Below are 12,005 nucleotides of genomic sequence, written 5' to 3' on the forward strand. Positions count from 1 at the left end.
GGGCTCTTTGGTCAAGACGGAAATGAAGACAACTGAGAGCTGGAGATGTGGCCAGCTTTTTCTCCAGGGCTGAGATACTTTTAGCTCTTAAGAGGAACTGCCATTCTGACAAGAAGCAAAGATGCTGAAATGATTTCCGTTTGGTTCTTGCCATGCACAGGTTTCCAGGGTGAGATAGAATGTCATCTCCCTGTGTTTACAGGTCTGTGTAAATCTGGAGACCCACTATCCATCCAGGTTAAACCCATCTATCTTCAGCCTCTTTGGATAAACACTATGAAGGTGTCAATGGAGCTCTTCCTGGTGGTTACAACGATTGAAAACTGGTCCTACAGAGCTGTCTGCTGCGGGGTAGGTGCCAGGAGTTGAGCAGCCCTGTTCTGGATGAGAGACTAGGCTAGTTTAGTCATCTCTGCTGACATAGCTCTTTTAATAAACAGAGTTATGATTCGCAGAGTTAACCATGACCTTGTGTCCTGGATACTTTTCCTATTGCTCTGATAAAATACCCAACAAAGCAATATAAGGCAGTTTGAAGGCACAGTCCATCATGGTGAGGACATCAAGGCAGCAGGCACTTGAGTGGAAGCTGCTTGTGCTGTATGTGGTCAGAAAGCAGAGAAGGATGGATGCTGGTGCTCACCTCACTTTCTTCTTTTGATTTGGTCCAGGACTCCAGCTCAGGGAATGGACCTGCTCATACGTGTAAGAGCCAAAGTTAACCAGTAAGTCCCACTTGCCCAGGGACAAGATAATTTCCTGGAACACTACACCGGGTGTGCTTGATCATCACATGTAGGTGGGAAGAACATAGGCAGGAAATACATCAGGATGTGTGCTTGCCCCTGATTGAGCCTGTTGGGAAATGCGATGAATTATGGGTTTTGCCTTTTTAAACCAGAGTTTATCCTGGTCAGGTTCAAATTTGTGGAACTGGTTTTTCTCTTGAGAATCTTAGTATTAATCACAGTTTAGGCAGATTTTCCTTTCTGTGTCTATTAACCTAGTCCAGGTAGTGCCTCACAGGCTTGCCCAGAGGCTTGTTTCCTAGGTGATTTTAGTCCAGGTCAAGTTAAAAGTATTAACCGGCACAAGTGGTTTTCAAAGTTGTTTTTCTTTTTTTCTTTCTCTTTTCTTTTTTTCTTTTGAGACAGGGTTCTTAGGCTGACTGGGAACTTTATAGGTAGCTGAATATCTGATCCTGTCTCTACTTTCAGGCGCTGAGATTAAAACACTCTCTCACATATGGTTTATAAGGTGCTGGAAATGGACTCCAGGCTTTGTCCAAGCTTTTCAAGCCCTCCAACTGAGCTAGAGCCCCAAACCTTAAAGTTTATAATGTATTACCATTTAGTGCATTCATAGAGTAGGGCAAACATTAGCTGCCTCATTCTAATACGTTTGTTCAACCCTAAAGGAAACTCTAGTGGGATTACAGGAAAGAAATCTTCTCTATCCTATTGCTAGGTTTACGACTGACATCCCAATAACAAATGATGATAACAAGAGAAAAGATTAAGAATTTATCCATATGGGTTGAATATCCCTTATCTGAAACGTCTGGAACCAGAAGTATTTTGAATGCTGATTTTGAAATGTTTGCATATATTTGCATATGCACAATGAGATGTCCTGGTGATGGGGCCCAAGCCTAAACACTAAATTCATTTATGTTTCATGTATTCTATATGCATATAGCCAGATCACTTGATACCATATTTTCAGTGTATTTCTGAATTGATTATGACTTGTTACTCCACATTCCGTATGGTATTTTCAACTTGAATTGTTATATTGGTGCTGAAAGGGTTTCAGGCTAGGGATGTAGCTCAGGAGTAGAGTGTTGCTGGCCCAGTATACGGAATGCCCAGGGTTTCATTCCTAGCACTATAGGAGGAAAAAAAAAAAAGATAACTTCAACCTTTTATACACTGGGCATGGTGTCTTATACCTGTAATTCTAGCACCTTGAAGGCTGACACAGGAGGATTACTGTGAGTTTGAGGACCATGTCCCCATAAAATAAAATATTCCAGGTATTTAAGCATTTAAGACTTTTGAGGTTTTATGAGACCATGTGGTGAAGTGTCAGAGGACACTCTAGAGGTCGGAGGTCAAGCCCAGCTGTTATTCCTCAGATACTGTTCACCTTGTTTTTGTGCATGTGATAGGGTCCCTCACTGACCTAGACTGGCTGGCTAACTAGCCAGCCCCAGGGACCCTTCTTTCTTGGCTTCCCAAAACTGGAATTGCATGCTGCTGGCTTTTTTCATGGGTTTAAAGAATCAAAATCTGTTTTTTGTGTTTGCATAACAAGCATTTTATTGATTGAGTCTTCCCCAGTTCTCTGTGTGACATTTCTTCCCTTTGGGTGTAGAACAGGATACCTGCCACTCAATCTTCAGGGAATAAAAGCATGAGGATGTCCAAGTAACCTTCCAATTTCTGCCATTTCCTCAAATGCCATGGTGCCATATTTTGGGCTAACATGTTCTAAGTCGCATTGTGGCCCGTCTTCATGTCCTTAGCACCCACTTTGTTCTTTTTCTTTTTGAAGAGTATTTTTATACAAATAGAATTCACCTAACATGTGTCCTTCTGTGTCTGGCTCGTTTCTTTATAGCATCTTTTCAAGGATCCTCTGAGTTCTAGAAAGCATCAGAACTTCAAACCTTGCTACTAAATGCTGCACTTACATGAGGCTACATTTGCTGTATACACCCATCTGTAGATGGGTAACAAAAACTAGTCCTCACTCCATCACTGGGCTGAGTTTAGGATGCAGATATTCTAGTCTAATAGTATTCCGATCCACTCTCTTCATCTCCATCCCTAGGATAGCTCTGTCTTTAACTGCCGGTGTCTCAGTGCTCTGTACACGTGTGTGCACACATATGTGTATGCACAGGCACATGTTTGAGTACGTGTGCATGCATGGGCACACACACACACACACACACACACACACACACACGCACACACACGCGCACACAGCACTGACAATAAAAACTGTTGCATGTGCTCAGAGTCAAGCCAAGGGAAACACAATTAGGAGCTTCTGGAAGCAAGAGAAAACTTCCATGCAAAATGGCTCTGATTTCACTCCAAGTTTTCCTGCCTAGAAAATTCACTGCTTTTGACAAATTGAAGTGAAGGGGAAATTGTCACTTCCACTTACAGTCAAAAATATTTCAGCTGGCTGACTAGAAGTACCCTGTAAACATGGAGGAGGAGGGGGAAGAAGAGGAGGAAAAGGTACCAATGGCCAGTCCTAATAATATCCTGACATACTAGGTGCTCCTAAGCATTGAGAGGTCCTTTACCTTCTCCAGTGGCACTGAGTGCGTATTCTCCACGGCAATTCTCATTGCTTTTATTACTGCTATCAAGCATAGAGCTAAAACGGGGATGCTGAGATACACGGATTCTATGGGGTCGCCATCTCTGGCTGTACATTGGAGTCCCCCAAGTCACATTTAATACATTCCTCCACTTCCCTTTCAGAGTAGACTAGAGGCCTGCAGTTCAGAGGGAGAAAAATATTCCCAAGGCTAGGATGTACCTCACTGTGTTTGCCTAGCACACACAAGGCCCTGTGTTTCATGCTTAGCACTGTGTAAACCAGACATGATGGTGTGTGCACACACAAGGCCCTGTGTTTCGTGCTTAGCACTGTGTACACCAGACATGATGGTGTGTGCACACACAAGGCCCTGTGTTTCATGCTTAGCACTGTGTAAACCAGACATGATGGTGTGTGCACACACAAGGCCCTGTGTTTCATGCTTAGCACTGTGTAAACCAGACATGATGGTGTGTGCCTGTGATCCAAGTACTTAAGAGACAGGCAGAAGGATCAGAATCCAAGGCCATTGTCTACCACATATGTATTGGAGGCTAGCCTGGGCTATGTAAGACTCAGTCTTTAAACAAACAAAACAAACAAAAACAAACAAACAAAAAAATCTAACTTGGAAAAAAAAAGTCCCAGGGCTGCAGACATGGCTCAGCAGTTAAGAACACTGGCTACTCTTCCAGAGGATAGGGCTTCATTTCCCAGCACCGAGCTCACAACTGTCTGCAGCTCCAGTTCCAACAGATCCAACACTTTCACACAGATATACATGCAGTGAAAACACCAATACACGTAAAATAAAAATAAATACATTGTTATAAAAAAAGGAAAGAAAGAAAAAGCCCATTTCTCAATCTGATCACAGTGTCAAACCCTCAGTAAACATCTGATCCAAACGTCTACCCGTTGTTCCAGGATGAAAGAAAGCAGATAAACTTAGAGTGCCCTTGTCCTAGACTAGACATCCTTAACTGATTATAAAAGACACTAATGCTCTTATTACTATTTGTAAACATTCAAAACCTTGCCATGGATAGAGATATGCAGAATTAATGTTTTGTGGGTCAACCTCTTCATTACTTCACTCCCCATTCTGAAAAAAAGAAAAAGGAAAGCCAATAAAGCATATCTAGATGAGTGTCAGTCCAGTACTTAATATTGTTCCTAACGACTCAGTTGGCTACAGGCAGAGATGCTGTAGAAATGTGCCTGTACCTGAATGGCCAGGTCTAACGCATGTTTCAGGTGACATCACATGTTAGAAGCTCAGTGTTGCTGTGGAGACTGGTCTGAGTTAAGCTTATTTTGCTTATGCTTTGCAAGATTTTGGTCCATGGCTCTGTGAAGAGCAGAGCATCACAGTAGGGAGCCTGTGGTTAAGTCAGAGCTACTCACCTCAGGATACTGGGAAGCAGTTTCCCAGCATCCCCTTCAAGGGCGTGTACCAGTGACATAACATTCTTCTACTTAGAAGTTCACTCTGCCCTCATAGTGGGTTGCAAGACATTAAACTTAGGATGTAAGACTAACCAGTTCATTGGCCTATATGTTGACTGACCACCAAGCCTCCTTTATTTGATATTCTCTCTCTCTCTCTCTCTCTCTCTCTCTCTCTCTCTCTCTCTCTCTCTCTCTCTCTCTCATCTTACATATCCCAGGCTATTCTTCTTTTCTCCTGGGCTATTCTTGAACCTCTAATACTTCTGCCTCATCTGGGACTACAGACATGTATCACCATGCCTAGCTATGTCTAAACCTTTTACATATGAGCCTTTGGGGGAACATTTGAGATTCAAACTATAGCACTCAACCAAAAGCAAAACAAAATCTTGCATTATTATAAAAAGATAATTCTAAGAAAAAGATAAAATCTTGTCACAAAGACTAAAAACACACAGAAGTTAAAGATTGTTGTTTAGGTCTGGGCTGAAGTTCAGCTGCTAGAGTCTTACCTGCCCTGCATTCTTTCCCCAGCACCACAGAAAACTGTGTGTGGTACTGAACCTCTGTACTCTCTCTCTCAGCTTTTGGGACGTGGAGGCTGGAGGATCAGAAGTTCAAGGGTATACCATGAATTTCAAGGTCACCCTGGGCTACACAAGACCCTGTAAATAAACATATACTGCATTCATCTGAATCATTGTGGGATCCAGGCAGGTATGATAACAGGATTAAAAGGATCTGAAGGACCACAGAGGACCTTGTAGTCAGGAAGCCAGGACCATGTAGTTGGTGGGGATATAGGGATAATGTTCCCAGAGGGACTGGCCTCCTATAAGACAGGACAGAATCTGCATATGGGCCAGAATAATGTGTATGTTGTTACCTCTTCCCTGCCACTTACATTGTAAAAATTGTTGTTTAGGTCTGGTAAGTGTAAGATCAGAGTCAGATCACCTGCAGCAGTGACCTCTAGACAGTGTTTTCCACAGACACACAGGCTCCAGAGAAGCTCATAGCTTTTCTATATAATTTATGTGCATTCCTGAGAAGCCAGGTACGTGATAGCATCTCAGGTTAGCTTCAACTAGCTCTCTCAGCAGCATAGAATTTTTAATCCTCCTAACTCTACCTCCCAAGTGCTGGGATTACAGGTGTGCGTGGCTATGCCCGGCTTATGCAGTGCTGGGTCTGAAACCCAGAGCTTTATATTAGTTAGGCACACTGACTAGGGTGCCTCTCCAGAGCCACAGAATGATTTTCATATGAAACCCGGTCCAGTGAGAAGTGGTCCTTGAAATCCTGGAGTCTGCAGGTCTGTAGAAAAGTAACTGAAAATCCAGACATTCTCACTTGATCCCCGGCGTCTGATGCTTTATTCGCTTTGCCTAAACCTCAAATAGACGTGAAGTTTGATGTAAGCTGAGACAGAATCCACCCCACACTTGCTGTTACCAATTTAGCTGTCCCACAAACTAAAAATGTCCACCAAGTACACGTATTTTCAGTTCAGGGCCCAGCTTTGACACCTGTGTGTGTGATGATCAGCCTGCTTGGCTGTTAGACCCTTGTGAAGAACAGTTTGTTAACACAGGCGCTGTCACACAGTAGGAATTCTACACGTACCTGATGATTGCATACAGATATTTGATTCCTAAGCAACCAAGAAAATCCAGGTGTTGGTTCCTAAAAAGGTAGGGTTACTGGGCATTGCCGAGTTTCTAAAAATGTCCTAGGTGAGCAGATCATTTTGACCTCTGTGGGTTGGAACGAGGTATCTAGATTTCAGCATTTATTCAGCTGCTCTAATTGTTATCTAAAAATACAGCGAGAGCAGCTTAGAGCTGGCTGCTGGGACTAACCCTCTGTGTGCTTCTGCTTGCCAGCCCGGCACAAGCTGATCTAAAGGTACCACAGAGAAGCCTATCAGAGACAGAGTTTAAACAGAATTTTCCTGTAGCAATCTGTCTTTCTCTGAGGCAGTGTTTTGTAAATCTTCTTATGAAGAATCACAGCTGTTAATAGGTTTCTAAGAAAAAGAGGCGGGGAGTGTAGTCAATGAATTTGCAAATGGATGTATAAACAAACATGCAAGGAGGGGGTTTCTTGGCTGTGCTGTCTCACAGTTCTGCAGTGTTGGCCCCAACATGAGCTAGGCAAGCATGCTGTGCCTGAGCTGCAGCCCTACCCAGCGGCTGCACACCGGAACCTCTGTGAACTGAGGCGGTTCTGCCCTAACTGCTGTCGACTTTACATTAGATACATAGTTGAGCATGACTTTGAACTTCTGACCTTCCTGCTTCTACTTACTGAGTGCTGGAATTACAGGCATGTGCCCCATGCCTGCTTTGCTGGTTTTTGTTTTCTCTTTTGTTTTGGGTGATGGTGCAAATTTTCCATGACCCTTATTTCTGACCTTTCTGCTCCTACCTCCTGAGTGGGGGAGATTATAGAGTCTATATCGACTTTTGTTTTCAGTGTTGAGGCTAGAATCCAGGGTTTTTATATTCACCAATTGAGCTATATCCTAGTCCTGGAACCAACATTTTAAAAATGAAATAAAGAAGACAAAGTCCAAGCTTGCCTCTGAGGTACTGAGAGGCATGTTTTTGTGCTTCTTTTATTTGTCTTATGTTCATATGGCAGGTAGATATTGGGTCATTGTATATTTCTTTTTTTAACATTTACTTACTGTGTGGGAGGCTGCATGTGTGACACTGCATAGGTGTTGAGGTCAGGGGACAACCTGTGGTAGCCATTTCTCTCCTTCTACTACATGGGTCACTGGGATTGTGGCTTAACTGCAAGCACCTCTACCCACTGAGCCCTCTCACCTGCCCATACTGTATGTTTATTGCTGTGGATCACAAATAAATGTACCTAAATAATTTTGCAAAGCCCAGGACCTTAATAAAAAAAAAAAAGAAAGAAAGAAATGTGCCGGGCAGTAGTGGCGCATGCCTTTAATCCCAAGTGCCTTTAATCCCAGCACTTGGGAGGCAGAGGCAGGCAGATTTCTGAGTTTGAGGCCAGCTTGGTCTACAGAGTGAGTTCCAGGACAGCCAGGGCTGCACAGAGAAACCCTGTCTTGAAAAAAACCTAAAAAAAAAAAAAAGAAAGAAAGAAAGAAAGAAAAGAAAGAAAAGAAAAGAAAAAAACGTACTGGAAGCAGGTGGAAATCTCTCCAGAATTAAAAAAAAAAAAAAAAAAAAAAAAAAAGCAAACAGCCAGGACTCAGAAGAGGGGCCATACCACTGTGAAGTTCCAGGTAGCTGTGTCACACTATGGATGTCTCTGACACACTGTGCTCACTATTCAGATCCTAGGGGTGAAGGGGTGAGAAGAAGAAAGTATAGTGTTAACTGTCACTTTCTGTGGTTAATAATTCCACCTCCTATTCTAAGGTAAACACCTCTAAAAACCTGCTGAATCCTGCACATTCTTTCTGGGGTTCAGTTGCAGTTGAGCAGTTGCATTGCAGGACTTTCTTGGGGGGACTTAAACAAACATCTGTTCACCCCAGATTCACTTCAAGGTACTGATGATGAGCCAGAGGAAGGATCCCACCCAAGACCAGCTTGCTGCCTCAGTGAGCTTATTGAGGCATGGGGGAAACTAAGCTGCATCTTTGGAAAGTCCACCCCTGCCTGGGCCATGACTCTTGAAAGATGCCTCCTGGGAGTTCCCCTGGCAAGGAAGAGGCTCATACCCCCCCACCCCCATCTGTTTACTATTTACATAGCTTTGGGGAAGGGTTTCCTGAGCCTTGAAACTTTCTTCAGAGTTCTTGTAAGCTTCTTGTGAGGTTCACGAGTCTTCCCTTTCCCCTGGAGGTGGAAAAGCTTCAATCAGGAGGAAATAGCTACAGAGCAGCAATGGACCTGTCCAGTGCCTTCATCTGCCCACTTAATTCCCCCTCCACTTTAGATTCTGTGCTGTTACCTTCTCTTAGTCCTCCCCTTTTCTAGGCCACTCCCTCTCATAGCCCATACTTGCATATACTATATATATCATACACATCACATATACAGTTCTGAATAAGAAAAAAGAACCCAAACACTCGTCTGAATCTGTGAAGACGGCTGGCGGTCTCATCCATTTTACTCTTTATGATTGATTACTATTCCTTCGTGTTTGCATGCTATATTGTCTTTGTTCATTCACCTGTTTGTTGATGAGTATCTACTCTGGCTTCATACAGCACAGCTGTCCAGATATCTCTTTGGTGTACTGACTCGGAGTTCTTCTGGTACATACTCAGGAGGGGCACAGCTGGGTCATATGTAGTTCTGTTTGTAGTTTTTGGAGGGCTCTTCACACTGGATTCCACAGTGGCTGTATTTGGTTTATGTTTCTATTTGCAGTTGATAAAGGAGCTGTCTTAGGGTTTCTATTGCTGGGACAAAACACCATGACCAAAAAGCAAGTTGGGGAGGAAAGTGTTTATTTGTCTTATACTTTCAGGTCTTAGTCTAGTGTTGGAGAAAGTCAGGGCAGGAACTCAAGCAGGGCTGGAACCTGGGGCCAGGAGGGGTGCTGCTTACTGGCTTGCTTCTCATAGCTTGCTCAGTCTGCTTTTTTATAGAAGCCAGGACCACCAGCTCAGGGATGGCACCACCTGCGATGGGCTGGCCCCTCCCCCATCAATCACTGATTGAGGAAATGCCTTACAGCTGGATCTCATGGAGGCATTTCCTCAACTGAAGCTCCTTTCTCTCTGATGACTCTAGCTTGTGTGATGTTGACACATAAAACTGGTCAGTACAGGAGGGCAGGGTGACTTAATTGCTGGTTCCCAAGATGCCACATTCCATGGTTGAAGTATAAGTCTCAGTAGAACAACAATGGACATGTCAATACAAGAATGAGCCAGTTGCTGGATATGGAGCAAGAGCCACAGTAACCTCTATGTATGGACATCAGCTTCCCTGCTTAATAAAAATAGTTTGATATTGTTTTGATAATAAAAAGTCAATGTGCCAGGCAGTGGTGGCATACGCCTTTAATCCTAGCATTTGGGAGGCAGGAGGCAGGAGGCAGGAGGCAGGAGGCAGGAGGCAGGAGGCAGGAGGCAGGAGGCAGGAGGCAGGAGGCAGGAGGCAGGAGGCAGGAGGCAGGAGGCAGGAGGCAGGAGGCAGGAGGCAGGAGGCAGGAGGCAGGAGGCAGGCAGATTTCTGAGTTCGAGGCCAGCCTGGACTACAGAGTGAGTTCCAGGACAGCCAGGGCTACACAGAGAAACCCTGTCTCGAAAGAACCTTAAAAAAAAAAAAGTCAATGCTATAATGCTGCCAGCTTCGGATACCCAAGGAAAACATCTTCCCAGAAGTCCCTGCTTCCCTCATTTCCCTTCTCATCCTCCTCTTTTTTTTCAAAGCGAGATCATCAAATCTACTCTGTCTTTGGAGTCACTTTTCACCTGTAGATATCATGGGAAATTCTTTTCTTTCCAGAGTTTGAGTGAAGGAGGATGTCAGGTAGAGCTGAGCAAAGCTGGTGGTGAGAAGCTTAAGAGACAGCTGTATGCACTAAACTAGATGCCACCTGTATAATCCAGAGCTACAAGTGTACAGTGGAGTGTAACAGAAAGTCTAATCCAATCTGGCAAACATTCTTTGTAATTCTTTGGCACAAATATCTCTGCTAAGTGCTGGGGAAAAAGAAACCCAAAATACATAGGGCATAATCATTGATCCATCCGTCTCTCCAACCCCATACCCACCTGAGTTGTATGGTGAGCACACCACAAGTCTGGCAACTGCATAGACTAAGCATGTTGGGACCCAAGGAAATGCAATTCAAATTCTGTTGCTTGCTCATACCTTTTCATTTTGCCATGTGTAGGCATCTCACCTGCCTTCCACTCCAGCTGCAAGGACCCTCACCTACCTGCATGCTGGAGATGGAACCCTGGGGCCCTGAGTACACTAGGCAAGCACTCTACAGTCTTCTACACAAACCCCATCCCCAGCTTGCTCTTGGTTCTTAGGATGGGGTAACTTTTCTTTGAGGGTATTCTGCTTTGATTTCTTTCTCCCTCACTTTATAAATTCCTTCATACTGTCAGGTCTCAAATATCAATACCTACTTCCCTGACATCTCCTCCAGTCTCAGCAGCCCCCTCTCTCAGCTGCCTTCTTTTTTTTTCTTTTTTCTTTTTAAATATGGAACGCTTTACGAATTTTCGTGTCATCCTTGCGCAGGGGCCATGCTAATCTTCTCCTTATCGTTTCAATTCTAGTATATGTGCTGCCGAAGCGGGCACAGCTGCCTTCTTTTGATTCACTTTTCCCATTTTAAGAGGGTGTGGTGGTTAGTATAGAAATGACCCCCAATAGATTCATGGGTTTGAATGCATTGCTCATAGGGAGTGACACTATTAGGAGGTGTGGCCTTGTTGGAGGAAGTGTGTCACTACGGAGGTGAGCTTCAAGGTCTCACATATAAGCTCAAGCTATACCCAGTGCAGAAGACAGTCTCCTCCTGGCTGCCTTTGGATCAAGATGTAAAACTCTCAGCTTCTCCAGCACCAAGTCTATCTGCATGCTGCCATGCTTCCCACCTTGATGATAATGGACTGAACCTCTGAAACTGAAACTGTAAGCCAGCCCCAAATAAATGTTTTCTTTTTTATAAGAGTTGCCTTGATCATGGTGTCCCTCACAGCAATGAAACCCTAACCAAGACAGAGGAGTTGTTACACTGGTTTCCCTTTGATTCTGTCTGAGTGGGAATCACTTGGCATATTGGCCTAGCATTTGTCTGTGTTCAGTTAGTATCTTTTAAAGGCAGGAGAAAGCAATGGCTATGTTAATGAAGCAATACCAGGAGAAAGGGGAGCTGAAGGCATTGGTTCGGGTTAAGACAGGTGGTTGCTGACAAGATGCTGAGAGCAGCATGGGGCCTTTGAAGGGGAAAGGGGAAATAAGTGGGAATCCTGGAAACTTTGAGTCAGTTATTTTTTAGTTTTATATTTTTAGATGTTAGATTCTTTGTTTTGATAGGTGACGTTTTCTGTATGGTGTCCATGTTTGTGGCAAGGGGAAGGCTCTAGGGGAGCTCCCTCTGCTACCACTACAGACATTTGGTAAATCCCAGTAAAAGCTTAGCCATTTGGCTCATGCAGAAACCCTCTGACGTACACCCTTTCTCACCTTCCTTTAGAACTCCTTCTAGAATGCTATGGTATCATCTATGGTTCTCTTTGTCATGTG

The 12,005-nt window shown here is 44.0% G+C and overlaps 1 protein-coding gene and 1 non-coding gene across 3 annotated transcripts in view; one reads left to right on the plus strand and one right to left on the minus strand.

Moving 5' to 3' along the window:
- Bmerb1 (bMERB domain containing 1) overlaps positions 1-12,005 on the plus strand; it is a 185,915-nt gene that overhangs the window by 12,981 nt on the left and 160,929 nt on the right. The window lies entirely within an intron of this gene.
- Positions 10,950-11,056, minus strand: LOC117712256 (U6 spliceosomal RNA). Its single transcript, XR_004607304.1, has one exon. It is a non-coding gene; the product is annotated as a U6 spliceosomal RNA (small nuclear RNA).

This window comes from Arvicanthis niloticus, chromosome 6, assembly GCF_011762505.2.
Source record: "Arvicanthis niloticus isolate mArvNil1 chromosome 6, mArvNil1.pat.X, whole genome shotgun sequence".
Lineage (NCBI taxonomy): Eukaryota > Metazoa > Chordata > Mammalia > Rodentia > Muridae > Arvicanthis > Arvicanthis niloticus.